Source organism: Danio rerio, chromosome 13, assembly GCF_052040795.2.
Source record: "Danio rerio strain M-AB ecotype USA chromosome 13, GRCz13ab, whole genome shotgun sequence".
NCBI lineage: Eukaryota > Metazoa > Chordata > Actinopteri > Cypriniformes > Danionidae > Danio > Danio rerio.
This window is the reverse complement of record NC_141033.1, coordinates 5,641,450-5,658,024: the sequence shown is the minus strand read 5'-3', so window position 1 is coordinate 5,658,024 and position 16,575 is coordinate 5,641,450. Positions and strand designations below refer to the sequence as shown.

The 16,575-nt window shown below is 35.4% G+C and overlaps 1 long non-coding RNA gene across 1 annotated transcript in view; it reads left to right on the top strand.

Annotated features, from left to right (window-relative positions):
- The window catches only part of LOC141377110 (uncharacterized), a 155,913-nt gene that overhangs the window by 102,182 nt on the left and 37,156 nt on the right, over nucleotides 1-16,575 (top strand). The window contains exon 4 of the long non-coding RNA XR_015505677.1: nucleotides 3,592-3,807. This is a non-coding gene — a long non-coding RNA (uncharacterized LOC141377110). The remainder of the gene's footprint in view (nucleotides 1-3,591; nucleotides 3,808-16,575) is intronic.

Sequence of the window (16,575 nt, the reverse complement as noted above, 5' to 3'; positions counted from 1 at the left end):
ACTAAAAAATACGCCTTCCTTCTCATGCCACGGTTTTATCTAAGACGCATCATTCAAAGGAAGCGAGCGCAAACACTGCGACACGCACAGAGAGTTATGAACTCATCTCCATTATGGACTGACCCCGGGATTTATGGAAGAGGAAGTTCGGACGAGGTAGTAAAAATGAAATCATGATGACATTTAAATACGCTGCCTATTAAACGTACGAAAACAGAAGCTCCCCCTGCCAAAAATAACTCGCCGTCCAAGGCTAAAGTGTGCTGCATCGATCAGCCGATAGATATTTCCCCATATGTCTCTCGTGCTCTGAAACCCCCCCAAAAAATCTCCACAGGCTTATATATTGTGAATATTATCTATTACGAGAGATGAAAACCTTGAACAAAAGGCAGCCGTGGTTACAAGCAGAGCCACCAGAGATGCTATTATTAGATATAACTCGGCATTAGCGGACGGACGGCATTTGAATGATATACTAATGATGACCTATTCCGCGGGTCCTACAGGACTCAGCTGTGTTTAGGGCCAGAAGTATTGGCCTTTGATGAGGAAAAGCCAGACCACTTAATGGGGAGAGCTCTGCAGAATGGCCCTGCCACCAAAACATATATGCATAATGGAAAAATAATGGAATTTATAATAATTTGTTTAGCTGGGGAGAGAAACAGAGGGAATTAGAGCGGCTTGGTGCTGGAGCCCACATGACTACATGCACCTCTGCCATAACAAGATTAGAATTTAAACTATGGAGCGAAAGATTCTCTCTGGCTAGATGAAATATTAAAATAGGCCATGCCTTTGCGCTAGGCTGGAAAGCCTTGCTCTGTCTCCCTTTTCCATGTGACATTTTCCAATTCTGACATATGGCTGCCAATCAAAGTGATTGACACCGAACACATCAGGCCACCTGAACCACTTCACATGATGAATCTCCCGTATAAGCATTTTCACATGCACTATATACAAAAATCAGAACATTTTGCTGGGCGTAATAACACTGGAATGACATAAGGAGAAAGTACTAAACTATTGAAATGTATTCAATACTTCATATAAAAGGCTTTTCAGTGATGGCAGTTTAAAGACGCCACTCATAGGGCTAATAAGGTCACATGTTTTGTTCGGGGGTGATTTTTTTCTTACAGACTTCAACAGAGCGTCAAAATATTGATGCTTCTGTGGGTCTAGTCTGTCAAATCTGGTCTTTAATTTGTATTCTCTATTGGATTCAAGTCAGGTGATTGGGTGGGCCATTCTACAGCTTGATTTCCTTTCTTTGAAAGCATTTGAGAGTTTCCTCAGTCTGTTTTATCCAAAGCTCAATCCTTTACCCTGTTTATTGATAACTCCCCAGTCAATTTCCCACGTGAAAAGTCTTAAGAGTTATCCCGGATGGCATGCTCTTGTTTGGTTCTCATATTAGTAACACCAAGGCTTCGCTCTTCACTTTCTCATAAAGTGTAATTTAATGTAATGTGATTAATATAATATTTGTTAAATATAATTAATTTATAATGTATTACCCACATTTTTTTAAATAAATGATATATAGCACATATATTTCTAGTCTACAAAGATTTTACTTATTTTTAAAGCAGTTAAAGCACACTTTAAAAAAATACAACTAGAGGAAATTAATGGATTTTAATGTACTTGTTCAAGTTCACTGGAGCAGTACTAAAATTTATATTTAAGGGTATTTTTAATATATAACTTCTACAAATTTATCATGCACATGATTTGGATAACACCGCTCCAATGCAGTTCTAGGAATCTGAGTCCTCCATAATGCACACACTTATTATTGATTCCTATATGTCTTCCTCGTGATGAAGAGTAGGCAAAATTTAAGTGCGGACGGGGCCCTGGGCCTGTGCTCAAAATGCCCATTGGTTAATCCGGCCCTGCCCATCACTACTGTGTCTAACCTCAGAAGCAGTCTTCACACATATTGTACATAGGGCTGCTATCTTGTGGGCTACTGTATTTGAATTTGAGGATGGGTAGATTGTTGTGGTAGATGATAGTGTTCATGTGTTTTCTGAATACATGTTTCAAAAAATTTATAGCAGAGTTTTTATTATACAATATTTATCCTTTTGATTTTGAATCTTGCGCCTAACAAATATCCTCATTTAGAAAAAAACTGAAACTACTACTGAAACTAATAAAAGCTAAACTAAAACAAAGACTTTTTAAAATGTAGAAACTAATGAAAAAACTAGTAAATCTGCCTCTAAAACTAAATAAAACTAACTAAATTTGAAAACAAAAAGTCAAAACGAAATAGAAACTAAAACTAATGAAAAATCCATAACTATTATAACCTTGCTGTCTCGTGCTGAACGCAGTCGGCCAATCTATATAGACTGGGTCATTGCTCCAATCAGTGCAGATTAGCTCTCGCTAAGGAGGGGTTTGGGAACAAATGAATCACTGAACGAATCATATGGGAGTCGATGGAATAATTAGGTAAAAATAAATGCATATAAGGCAATGAAAGTGTTTTTATACCTTGCACGCATATCAGCCTGTTGTTTTAGACCCTCAAAACCAAAATATGACTTTTTTTAATTCAAAAGAGGGGCTCTTTAAGATTAAGTAATTTGGTGGCAGGGCATTTAGTTGTACAGCACTAAAGTTATGGAACTCCCTGCCTTTGCACATTCGCCTGCTGGACTCTTTTTCTTATTTTAAATCTCAGATAAAAAACTTTTTTGTTTAGGATAGCTTTTAATGATTTGCCGCTTTAATATCATATCGACTGTAATTTTTACTGCTTGTATTTTTATGATGTGCTTGTGATATGCTGTAAGGCAGGGGTGTCCAAACTTGGTCCTGGAGGGCCGGTGTCCTGCATATTTTAGCTCTACCCCAATTAAACACACCTGAACCAGCTAATTAAGCTCTTTCTAGGTGTTCTTTAACTTTCAGGGAGGTGTGCTAAAGAAAGTTGGAGCTAAACTCTGCAGGACACTGGCCCTCCAGGACAGAGTTTGGACACTCCTGCTGTAAGGTGTCATTGAGTGCTTTGAAAGGCGCCTATGAGTAATAGGTACTATTATTATTATTATTATTATTATTATTATTATTATTATTATTATTATTATTATTATTATTATTATTATTATTATTATTATTATTCCTGGCTGTGTTTTGGATCAATTTCTTGCTGAAATGTCCACCCTGGTTTCATCTTCATCACTCTGGTAATGTAGATGTTAGACTGAAGCAGCTGATATTAATTTACACTGACGAAGGGACAGAGGGTTGCTAAAGAACTACTGAAAGATTTTAGCTCCTGTCTGGGCTTTCACTGCCTTTTACACCTGCCTTTCTTCATGTGTTCAATACTGTTTCCCTGTCTGTAAACTAATTAATTTAGTTTTCCTTTTATATATGGATCCATATGTTACCAATATTCTGTGACAATTGCAGGTCAACAGCACCTTTAGAAATATGTTTTCTGAGAAAAATGGTGAGGTGTTCAATACTCATTCCCCCATATATTTGAATGGAGATTGTCATGAATTATCCACAGTGTTCCGACTCGGCGTGAGCATCTTCGTGTGTCTGTTTATTTCACAGGGAGCCAGGTTAAAAGGTTGTCAGAGTCTTCCTGAGGGCTCCAGGCTGATGCCAACACGTGTTTCCCTCCTGTGATCCTGCCGAAGCCGTGTGTGTGTGCTCGTCAGAAGGCATTTGGATCTGGAAAGTATCTGAATGATGCAGTAGGTGTGGAGCTTCACCGTGACCCGGCCTCCAGGGATAGAGACCTCGTCCGGGCTGAGCTTCACCTGCTGTGTGAGTTTCAACTCAGTCTACACACTAAACAGACTCTAAGATGCCATGTCCATTCATTTATTTGAATGTAGATATAATCAGATAAAAAAAAAACAGTATAAAGTTTGCTCCTAATTCACATAATAACTTTTATTTGTATTTTAAGTCATGCATAGGACTAAGAATGGGTGGTTAGCAATATTCAGCCTCATAATGAACACAGAAAGATCACTGGGCAATGACAGGAAAAGATTCTCACTCACTAATTTGTAATTGCCACCAGAGGGAGCTAGGATAGTAGCTTTGGGCAGGCTGCAATGAGAGCCACATCTGAAACTTTCTACTTCGGGCCAACCAGATGGAATATTGCAGCACTGAAATCCCATTCGTGAAATAATACGAAAGCCATGGGAATCAGAAGAAGACTTAGATAATAGTAATAACAATGATAATGTAATGTTTTACTTGCTTGTTCTTTTTTTACTTATTGATCGCATAAAAAATGTTTAAAAAAGAATATATTCATTAATCTCATATTTTCATTATTATTATTATTATTATTATTATTATTATTATTATTATTATTATTATTATTATTATTATCATTATTACTATTATTATCATCATTATTATTACTATTATTATCATCATTATTAATACTATTATCATTATATTATCATTATCATCATCATCACCATATTATTATTATTATCATTATATTATTATTATTATTATTATTATCATCATCATCATCATCATTATTCATTATTATTATTTTATTATTATCATTGTATTATTATTATTATATTATTATTATTATCATCATTATAATAATTATTAATATTATATTAGTTTTATCATTATTATATTATTAATATTATAATTATTCTTATCTTCATCATCATCATCATAATTATTATTATTATTAATTTCTGTTGTTGTTTTTACTTCAAAATTAACTCTTCAAAAACTAATAATTCATCTTATTAGCTTATAATAATAATAATAATCATAATTATTATTATTATTAATATTATTAATTTTTTTAATTATTATAATAAAATTGATAACATATGTCATACTTTTTTAAAAGCTTTTTTGACCGTTTTCACTCACACAAACACACACAATACTGATTTATTGGCCGATTAACTGTTAGGATTGTTATTGTTATTAGAGAAAATTATTGTTGTTGTTGTTGTTGTTATTGTTTTGGTACAACTACTAGCAACAAGCATCCATTTTTTTTCTTTTTCATTATCAGCACAAGTATATGTATTAGCTTACTACCAGACTGCTTATCTAAATATTACTATAAGTTATTATTATTAGTAGTAGTATTAGTATTAGTAATGTTAGTATTGTTTTTGGGGTTGTTGTTGATTTCAAAAATGTTTTTGTTACATTACAACTAAAAATAATCATAAACATTATTATTTGTAGCTGTTCGAAATTTATGCTTAATAATAACTATGAAAAATCATACTTTGAAGTTTCTTTAAAATAGACTATATAATATATATATATATATATATATATATATATATATATATATATATATATATATATATATATATATATATATATATATATATATTTCCATCTTCATTCTGTTATGTTCAAGCTGATTCAAAGTGAGGTCAAACTCACGGCCGTCTTTGTCGTCAGCAGCGACGATCATTTGTGTTTTACCACTGTCTCCATCAACAAAGACTCATCGTAAATGAAGATATTCCATAACATCTGCTGCAAGTCATTGTCATCTCATTTGCACAGCCACAAATTTCTTTTGTGGACGCACAATGAAAAGCAAATCCATTTCTTTATCATCTGATTCGAATTTAGATTTTTAATTGTAGCCTATAACGCCGCACTGAAGCTTCCTGTCCATGAGACATCACTGAGGAATCTGCATCGCCTTTTGCCAGAAAGCTGTTTAGCAAGTGCATAACAGAGCAGCCCAATAGAGATGTCCCTTTATTGACACTGTTAGAGCAGACTCACCCTCGCCCGAGTGTTTACACACATCACCCACACACACAGATGTCCTCAAATGTAAGTCTTGCAGCTGCCAACTCTCTCTCTCTCTCTCTCTCTCCCTCATACCTGATGCATTCTGGGATGCTTGTTACTCAGATTGGTTGTTGTATCTGCTAATGATATGTTTATTTTCACTCAGTAGGTGTTCGCATTGTAAAAGCGTAATGACCAGAGACCCCTTCTTAAGCTCAGTAGTTTAAACACTACTTGTACACTTTAATGTGAATTATTTGAACTTAAAGGGATCAACACATTCAAGGACTACACACACACTTAATACACAAATACACTTCATTAAACATGTACACATAGACATCATCTGTATGTTACCCAGCAGGCACAAAACATCATAAGACGTTGATATTAGGTTAGATTTTGGTCATGATGTCAGGTGATCAGCGTCTAAGAACAACATTATTTTGATGTCCAATAACGATGTCAAAGTACGTTGATATTTGGTTGATTTTAGGTTGTGTTGGAAAGTGACCAAACCAAACGTCTGAAAGATAGTGGTAACGTCCACACAACAAGGTGTAACATGATCAGACGTTGATAGTTGATTGATTTTAGGTTGATTAAAGTTGGAAATTGATGTCAGCCTGACGTTGGGTTCTGGCGTCAACCCAATTTTCATTTCCAAACAAAATTCAGCGTCCCCACAACGGTGGTGTATGTTGAGGTACAATGTTAACATGACGTTATGGAAGTCAATGGTTACAGGTAGTGCTGGGCGATTTGCCCTACAACCAAAATCTCGATTAATTAGTAATTTAGTAATGAAAATTTATCAGTCACATATTATGAAAGCACATTTTAAAAGTGCTTACAAGTTAATAATACAGCATTTGTATCTGCAGTTATAAACTGCTTACTAATGTCTAGGCCCACACGAAATCTGCACGTGCAGAATTCCGCAGATTTTCCGCAGATTTCTAGCCCATCATTAATTCTGTTTATTTACTTGAGTAAATGTGTAACTCTGAATTTATTCAGTTTTTATTCAGTAATTTATTACTTTTTATTTCATATATTAAGGTTTTAGTTATTATTCTCCCAAAATAATTCTGCAGAAATCCGCATATTTTTACCAAAATTGTCCACAAAAAAAGCAAAAAACGTCTGCAGATTTCGTCTGGCCCAGCTAATGTCTGTTAATGTAGAGTTCATGCTTAATAGATAATGATTGCACTATATGCTAATCCTTAATAAATGGTCCATAATGGGTAGTTATTATAAAGTTCTACCTTGTATATATTTTTATATTTAAAAAGGCTTTTCAAAACATTTTAACAGCAATGTTTATATATACACGCACGCACGCACGCACGCACGCACGCACGCACGCACGCACAGTTGAAGTCAGAATTATTAGCCCCCTTTGAATTTTTTATTCCTTTTTAAATATTTCCCAAATAATGTTTAACAGAGCAAGGAAATTTTCACAGTATGTCTGATAATATTTTTTCTTCTGGAAAAAGACTTATCCGTTTTATTTGAGCTAGAATAAAGGCAGTTTTTAATTTTTTGATGAACCATTCTAAGGTCAAATTATTAGCCCCTCTAAGCTAATTTTTTTTTCGACTGTCTACAGAACAAACCATTGTTATACAATAATTTACCAAATTACCCTAACCTGCCTAGTTGACCTAATTAACCTAGTTAATCATTTAAATGTCACTTTAAGCTGTATAGAAGTGTCTTGAAGAATATCTAGTAAAATATTATTTACTGTCATCATGACACATAAAAGAAATCCGTTATTAGAAATGAGTTATTAAAACTATTATGTTTAGAAATGAAAAAAAATCTGAAAAAATTTGCTCTCCATTAAACAGAAAATGGGGGGGGGGCTAATAATTCATGTGTTTGTGTGTGTGTTAACAATTATTTTGTTAACAGCTTAGCTCTCTCTATATGCAAAACATTCTGCTGACACACAGTATGTTCTCACAGTCCTGTGGAACTCCATAGAGCATGTGTGTGTGTGTTTGTGTGTGAGAAACAGTGAATAGGAGTGGAAGATACAGAGTGGCACGCTGAGATAATGAAAAAGAGACAATTCTCCCAGACACGGTCTCTCCTCGTACTCTGCTTCTCCGTCTGTTGCACAGTTCTGTTTGGAGCCAAACAGTCAAGAATGTGGGGTATCATTTCCTGCAGAGAGATGACGTTCATGGAAAGGAGAGAAAGAGAAAAAAAAAAGGCCCTCGCCAAAGGGAGGCTTAGTGGTGTCAGACTCAGGAAACAGAGTTTTCAGATTTGAGGAGTTAGAGACTGAATGTGTGTTGAGAAAGTGCTGGATCTTCCACCGAGAGAGTCTGTGTGTGTGTGTGAGGCCAGGAACTGGCAGCTGCTGTGGTAGGGCAAGACTGGGCAGGCTCCGGTGCTCGGCCCCAGGGAAGCGCCAAGCTGCCAAAGTGCCCTGGCAGGGGCCCGGGATGGGTCCGCAGGAACAGAAGAGCCTCTTTGTGCTCACCTTGCCAGCAGAAACCCAGCCTCTGCGCTCGGGTTGAGTCTGCTCCGCTTTGCTGTGCTTACACTACAACACGGCGACCGCGGATAGCAGCGAAGCTACAAATCACAGCCAAATTTACGAAACAAGACTCTTCTCTCGAGGCGTTCTTACATACAGTTAAAGTCAAAATGATTAGTCCTACTGTTCAACGTTGATTCTTTTGAAATATTTTTCAATTGTTGCTAAATGGAGAGATTTTTTTTTTACCTGATACTTTCAATAACTAATTTGTTTTGTCTTTATCATGGGGATCTAATGTTTTTCTACTTATTTTGTAAGATACTAGTATTCAGCATAAAGTGCAAAGGGTTAACTACACTGTAAAAAAAAAAATCTGTAAATGAGCAGTTTTCTGTATTTTGTCTTTTTTTTTTTTTTTTTTTTTACCCATTTCCCATACTGCATTTCCCATCTTTCCTGTACTCGAATTGCATTATGGGATCTTGATCTTTCTTCCAACATCTTTTAACCTTGCAAAGTTCGTAAATGTAACTTTCATTAACATTTTTAATAGTTTAATCTTTGTAATCATTTATATTTGAATTGATTTTAAATTACTTAATATCCAGGACAAAAGTCCCCTGGTTAAAAAAAAAAAAAAAGTTCAGTCATTTTAATACACATATTTAAGTATGTCAGGAAAATTGCTTATTTAAAGATTATTTTAAGTAAGTAAGTAAATAAGTATTTTACTTATGTTTAAGGTAAAATATTGAATGCAGGAGAAAGAATTATGAATAAGCTGAGATTTGGCACAATGGCAATATAGGAAAAAAATGGTGTATATAAAATTGTTTATATAAAATTGTTCATGCTTTTATCAGCAGCAGGGTGGATTACCGTAACAGCCTCCTCATGGGTCTTCCCAAAAAGACAGTCAGACAGTTACAGCTCATCCAGAACGCTGCGGCCAGGATTCTGACCAGAACCAGGAAATCAGAGCACATCAAACCTGTCCTCAGGTCTCTACACTGGCTCTCAGTTACATTCAGAATAGATTTTAAAGTATTATTACTGGACTATAAATCACTAAATGGCCTAGGAGCTCAATACATTACAGATATGCTCACTGAATACAAACCCAACAGATCACTCAGATCTTTAGGATCATATAAACTAGAAATTCCCAGAGTTCAGTCAAAGCAGGGTGAATCGGATTTCAGCTACCACGTCCCCTACTGCTGGAATCAGCATCCAGAAATGATCAGATGTGCTCCAACATTAGGCACATTTAAATTGAGACTAAAAACACTTCTGTTTAGCTGTGCCTTTAATGAATGAGCACTGTGCTACGTCCCACAGATCACACTATTGTTTTTCTCCTCTTTTTCATTCTTTTATAACCTGTTTTAACACATTTTTATTTGTTTTTATCTGTTTTTTAATCATTTTTATTATTTGTTTTTTTTTATTTTTCTTATACTTATCTCTTTTTTACTTATTATGTAAAGCACTTTGAATTGCCACCGTGTATGAAATGTGCTATATAATTAAACTTGCCTTGCCGATATGATCATTTTCATGGTGGTTCAGTGTAGTTTTAAAATAAAAACAATCATTTCATAATATATATGCTAATGCATTCATTAAAAATGATTTGAGTAAAAGTTTTTTTTTTTTCTCAAACACGGAAGAACTGTAAATTCACTTTGCTGCAGTACCTCCAAGTCTTAAAATATCTTTGTAATGATTTACATTTGAATTGTTTTAAAATGACATAATAATCAGGACAAAAGTCCCCTAGTTGGTTAAAAACAATACTGTTCAGTCCTTTTAACACACTTAGGTACTTCAAGAAATTGTATATTTAAAGATTATTTTAGGTAAGTATTGCACTTACTATAAGCGTAAAATATTAACAAGTACACTCAATGACAATTTTAACATTAATTGACACAATATTGACATTTAATGTTCTCAAAGCTTGTTGGAAATATTAAGCTCTACATTACACACTTAAATAATACATTTAAATTCACAATTTGTTGTCTAGGTTGGTGTTGTAGGCCTTGTAATAAACTGCCAGTACATTTTCTGTTATTTTACAAACCTATTTCTCTATATATTAGTTCTTAAAAATTACATTGTTTCAAACTACTAACATCTCAATAAAAATCCCTTTGTTCAACTGTAGTCAATTTTTCAAGTTCAACATCAAAAGTCGACAAAGCAGAAATCAAGATGCAATTCACAACCCTAAATAAACAGAAAACCCTTGAGAATCATAAAATACGGAAACTTCATTAACAGATACTTTTTTACAGTGTAGGATAATTAAGTTAACTTGTCAAGTTAGGATAACTAGGCAGGTTATTGACAACAATGGTTTGTTACGTAGTTGTTCCAGTTAAAATAATAAGGGCTAACAATATTAACCTGAAAATTGTTTTAAAAATGTTAAAAGCTACTTTTATTCCAGGCAAGCAATAAATAAACAAATAACAATAAATATATATTTCCAGAAGAGAAAACATATGAAATACTTAAAAAAAAAAACATCACTTGGGAAAAATGTGAAAAATAATTTTGACGTCAACCGTATATTGCCAAAGAATTCAGATTCTGGAATGGGGATGATGTTTCTGGAATGGGACAATGTCCTTGTATGTTTGTCCCAGACAGCAGCAGAGGTAAAAGACGTCCGTCCATGTTTCCTTCAGCAGGCTGCTCTAGAGTCAGCTGTCTAACTGTGCTTCTCAGCTCATTAAATGAAATCCCACAGCCCGCGTTGAAGAATTTAAATGAGAAGACGCGTTTGATCTGTGGGACTCACCCCACCCCTCTGTATGTGGTATGGCCAGGAAGAAACTGGGTGGTAAACGCCTTGTTTAAGGCACTGACGGGTGAAGGTCTCGCAGGCGACCTTGGGGAACTTAGCTGAAACTGTATATGTGTAAATCCATTGCAAATCCCCAGACCTTTTTTTCCTCCCCTTACTGCCCAACTCCCCAAAGAAACTGGATCACTGCACTGTTTACAAGACCTCATGATTCATTTGGGATAAGGGGGCTTGACAAGGCAAAACCTGGGTCACTATTTGCAAAGATTGTAACCTAAAACCGAGGTGAAAAAAAGGAGGACATGAGGTAACTAGTATGAAATAATTAGACTTTAACCTTGATTTCTATCTTCCTCTTGAATACAGAAGAGAGGATTATAAATAAACTGAGATTTGGGACAATTGCAATATAGGAAAAAAAATGTAATGTTATTTAATCTAGTGTACTATATAATGTATAGTTTTCAAGGTGGTTCAAAGTAGTTTTAAAACAAAAACACTCATGTCATGATATATATTTGCTTATGTAATCATTAAAAATTATTTTAGGTTAAAAGTTTTTCTCAAAGACGTAAGAACTGTAAATTAATTTTTTATTTTTACCGAATTGTTAAATTTACCTTTTGAATTGTTTTAAAATTACTTAATATTCAGGACAGAAGTCCCCTGGTTATAAAAAAAAAACACTACAGTTCAGTACTTTTAATATGCTTATTTAATATCAAAAAAGTGTTTGTTTAAAGATTTTAAGGAGTGTGGCATCACAGTGGCACAGTGGGTAGCATAATCACCTCACAGCAAGAATGTCGCTGGTTCGAGTCTTGGCAGGGTCAGTTGGCATTTCTGTGTGGAGTTTGCATGTTCTCACTGTGTTTCCTCCGGGTGCTCCGGTTTCCCCCACAATTCCAAAAACATGTGGTACAGGTGAATTGGGTAAGCTGAATTGTCCATAGTGTGTGAGTGTGTGAATGAGTAAGGATGTTTCCCAGAGATGGGTTGCAGCCGGAAGGGCACCCGCTGCGTAAAACATATGCTAGATAAGTTGGCGGTTCATTTCGCTGTGGCGACCCCAGATTAATAAAGGGACTAAGCCGAAAAGAAAATAAATGAATGTATAAGGAGTGTTTTACTTACTTTTAGGGTAAAATATTAGCCAGTACACTCAATGATACACTGTGAAAACAAATCCGTAATTTTCAGGTTTATTTAGGGCAGCTGGGGTGCTGGAATTAAACCGTAAAATGACGGGCGTTGAATTACTGTAAAATAACATTTAAATGACAGAAATTTACTTAAATTTAAATTTCTGGTAAACTTCTGTAACTCAACCTCTGTGATTAAAAAGACTGTTATTTTATGGATTAATTCTGCCACCCCAGCTGCCAGAAGTAAACCATAAAATTACGTTTTTTTTTTGTTTTTTTTTTACAGTATAATTTTAACATTCATTAATCTCTATATCGGCATTTAATGTTCACAAAAGTTGTTGGAAATATTAAGCTTTGAATTACACACTTAAATATTATATTTAAAATTGCAATGAGGTAGATGCAGAGCTAGTGTTTTTCAGCCAATGACAAACTTCCGGTGAAAGCTTAATGTGACTATTTTCAATTTCATAAGCTTTCTTTTACAGCATTGGTGTTGTAATGTAAATAAAATACATTCAGTTAAACTGAACTAATTATATTTTTAGTTGTTGAAGCGTGAAACAAGATGGAAGACCTAGTGCCATCAGGATCAGCAAGAGAGCGCAGAAACTCCATTGAAAATACTGGGGTAAAATAAACTGTCATATTTTTAAAGACAGGGCGGGGGAAATGAAATTTAATGCAGTGCTTCTTGTCAAGTCCGAAACCCATTTTATATTGTGTATCTATTAGGCACTGAAGATCACTGACTGTAAAAGAAATCAAACCGTAAATGTAGCGATTTTATAATGGGAAGACTGGAAGCGCTGAGGCTGGCGGGATGAAATTAAAAGTCTGTGTGCATATACCCCATTATAAATTCAATTATATGTAAATACCAGAATGGAACATCTCATCTTTAACCCACTACAGGATTTTAATTTGGCAAACTCTACAAACAAATACACTCAAAAATGACTTTTGCTGCCTGTTCAAACTACTTATTTTAAATGAGTTGAAACAACACAATTATTAAGGTTTTTTAGAGGACAACTTAATTGTTTTACGTTCAATCCACTTAAATTTGTAAAAACTATTAAACTTTTAATCGATATGTGTTGAGACAACATAAAGGAAATGTGTGGAACAGCATTTTTAAAAGGTGTAAAGAAATTTTGTGTCTGATTTTTAAAAGAAATAAAAAAAAAAACACAAAGCTACTAGTTTTTTTTTCATATACGCTTGTATTATTTCAGACCTTTTTTTTTTTTTTTACTTGTATCGAAATTCATTTTATATTTAATTTCAATTCATTTGAAATGACATGCGAAATAGATGAATTACTATAACAAATAATAAACTAAATAATAAACTAAATTGGCTGTAGTGTATGAGTGTGTGTTTGAATGAATGTGTATGCGTGTTTCCCAGTATTGGATTGCAGCCGAAAGAGCATCCGCTGTGTAAAACATATGCTGGCTAAGTTTTACACAGAGACCAGCAGAGGGTGCTCAACCTGTGGTCTGTGTGGGTCCTAACGCCCCTTTATATTGATGGAGACACTATCTGCTCAGTGATGAGCTCGTTAAACTGACGTCCTAACTCTCTGTGGTCGTTAAAAATCCCAGGATGTCCTTCATAAAAGAGTAGGGGTTTAATCCTTGCATCCTGGCCAAATTTGCCCACTTTCCTCTGTCCATTATGGCCTCCTAACCATCCCATTATCATAACTGGCTTCATCATTTTGTCTCCTCTTCACCAATCAGCTAGTGTGTGGTGTGTGATCTGGCGCAGTATGGCTGCCGTCACTTCATCCAGGTGGATGCTGCACACTGGAGGTGGATGAGGAGATTCCCCCCTAAAAATGTGTAAAAAGTGCTTTGAGTGTCCAGAAAAAAAATGTAAGGAATTATTATCATTAATAATTATTAAGTTGGTGGTTCATTCCACTGTGGCTACCCCTGATGAATAAAGGGACTAAGCCGAAGGAACAATAATTAATTAATAATTCAAAATAAATATAAAGATATAAAAAAGCTACATGTTTCACAACGTATTTCTGAGCAAATGAACAGATAGGTCTAAAATAAGCATGGCATCGTTGACCCTTGACGTTAATAATGCGAAAATCAGTCGAAATAAACAAACGCCTTCTGGTCTTGATTCCTGATCGGTTTATTTATGCCGAGCGACAACAAACGACAAGGCCTTTGTTTGCTCGGTGCCGTCCTTTGTATACGCTGTCATCATGTCTTACAGACCCTGTTTATGAGCAACACCTTTTTGATATCAGGCTGCTCTCGCTGTGCTGCATTCCCTGTCGGCGTGTTATTTGATTATTTGGTACTCGCACGAAACCACAAGGTCGAAACAATCACCAGCTCATAAACTCCCTGATCGGGTTTTGAACATGGAATCATATCCACATGGCCACTCGATAATGATCAAATCTGCGATAAGCAATACAAGATGGGATGGGATATTGCAGAACTCACCCACTTGGCACTTAAGCAGTGAGAATAGAGCGGGGGGATGAAGATCTGAAGGCTTTATTTGAGAGTTTACTGAGGAGCATCTTAACGCACCTCACACCCCCTCCTCCTCCACTCTCTGTATCGGGTTTTGTAAGGGATTTGCCTCTCGAATCCCTCAAATCAACAGAGGATAGATGCCCATTGTGTTTAATCAAAGCACTTCCTTCCCGTAATCCTTCAATTCTAACAGGAAGAATGGGAATGTGAAGGGGAATGCCATGGATGTAGCCCATGAAGGCCCACATTATCCAGTCTCATTTGGATTTCTCCAGGCAGGCAGTGCCAGGACCCGCTCCTTGTTTGTTGATGTTTCATTTATCTCGCTTCGGTCTGTGTGTATTGGACTGTTTGTGTTGCCGTCGCTGACATGTCGAGGTTGTGGATAGATGTCAGCTCGCCAATTATGTTTACATTAGAGAATAATTGACTTGTCACCTGCAGAAACCTGCTTATAGGGTTTAAATCTGTAGCCGCGCTTGGCAACTAGCTGCATAGTGTTTATGCCCTCGTCAGGTGAAAGCAGCAAAACGTGTTGGAGTTGGCTTGCCGTAATCCTGTTCGGTCTAGTAATCGAGTTAATCCTCAGGGACTCACCCTGTTTGCACTTTCTCCCATAAGCCCCTGGGGCATTGCACCCACCTGACACCAAGGTATTCTAGTTTCTTTCTTTGTTTTTTTTTTTTGTTTTTTGTACTTTACAGAGCACTGTCAGTTTCTGCATTCAGAAAGTATTCTTAGTTTAGCTACGCTCAATTGACAACACTTGTGGTGCACCTAAAAAAACTATTCTCAATTTATTTTTTAAAAGGCAAAACTTGGAGTTGGAGTGAGACACTTTTGCAATCCCAGATCAGAAAAAGTTGGGACAGTGTGGAAAACCGAAAATAAAAAAAAGAAAGAAGTGATTTTTAAAATTTGCTTTGACTTGCATTTCATTGCAGACAATATAACAAACATTATTTAACCCTCTACTGCACGGCGTAACCATATAGCAACATGATACTTACATTAATTTCCCTGCCACTGTTTCTTTAAGAACATTTTTTTGTTGTTGTTGTTGGAAAGAGAAGACCTTAGAGTAGCCAATGATGTGCTTTGGTTAAGTCACATGACATGCTGTGTTTTTCTCTGGCGTGATTTCTGACAGACTGGCGTGATTTCTGACAGACTGGCGTTTATTGTGAGTAGTAGCTAAATGCAAATGTAAACGTCAATAAAAACAAAGGATCAAATTATGTCAGATGCACAAAAAAAAATCTGAAACAGCACCTCCAGTAAGTTATGATGACATATTCACAACTCAATTTTTTATTTTTTTTTTTTACATCAAATTAATTCTTTATAAATCGATCAAATGTGTATGTGTTACCAAATGGCAACACTGTGCAATAGTGGAACATACAATATTGCAATAGGTTAGCTAGCTAGCAAGGTCAGCTGTGAACTTTTAAGTTGTAACAATAACAACATGAATGCTAGTAATATAATGTTGATTAGTTGTATGTTAATGACATTTGCATTATGGATAAAATCTAGTTTTAATAACAATACTACTTTTCAATAGATATCAATACAGGGAACAGTGTATTAGCGAGCACCACAATGTCGTATGGTAAGTGAAAGAAGAAGAGGACGAGGATGAGATGGGTTTTAGTGACCATGAGAATGATGCAGACTAGATATTTGATAGAGACAGTTCAGGTACGTTAGCTCAGATGCAGATAAGACAGGCGTAGTATAGTATATAGTATAATATATAAAATTGTTAGCTAGTAGCTACATTATTCTGAT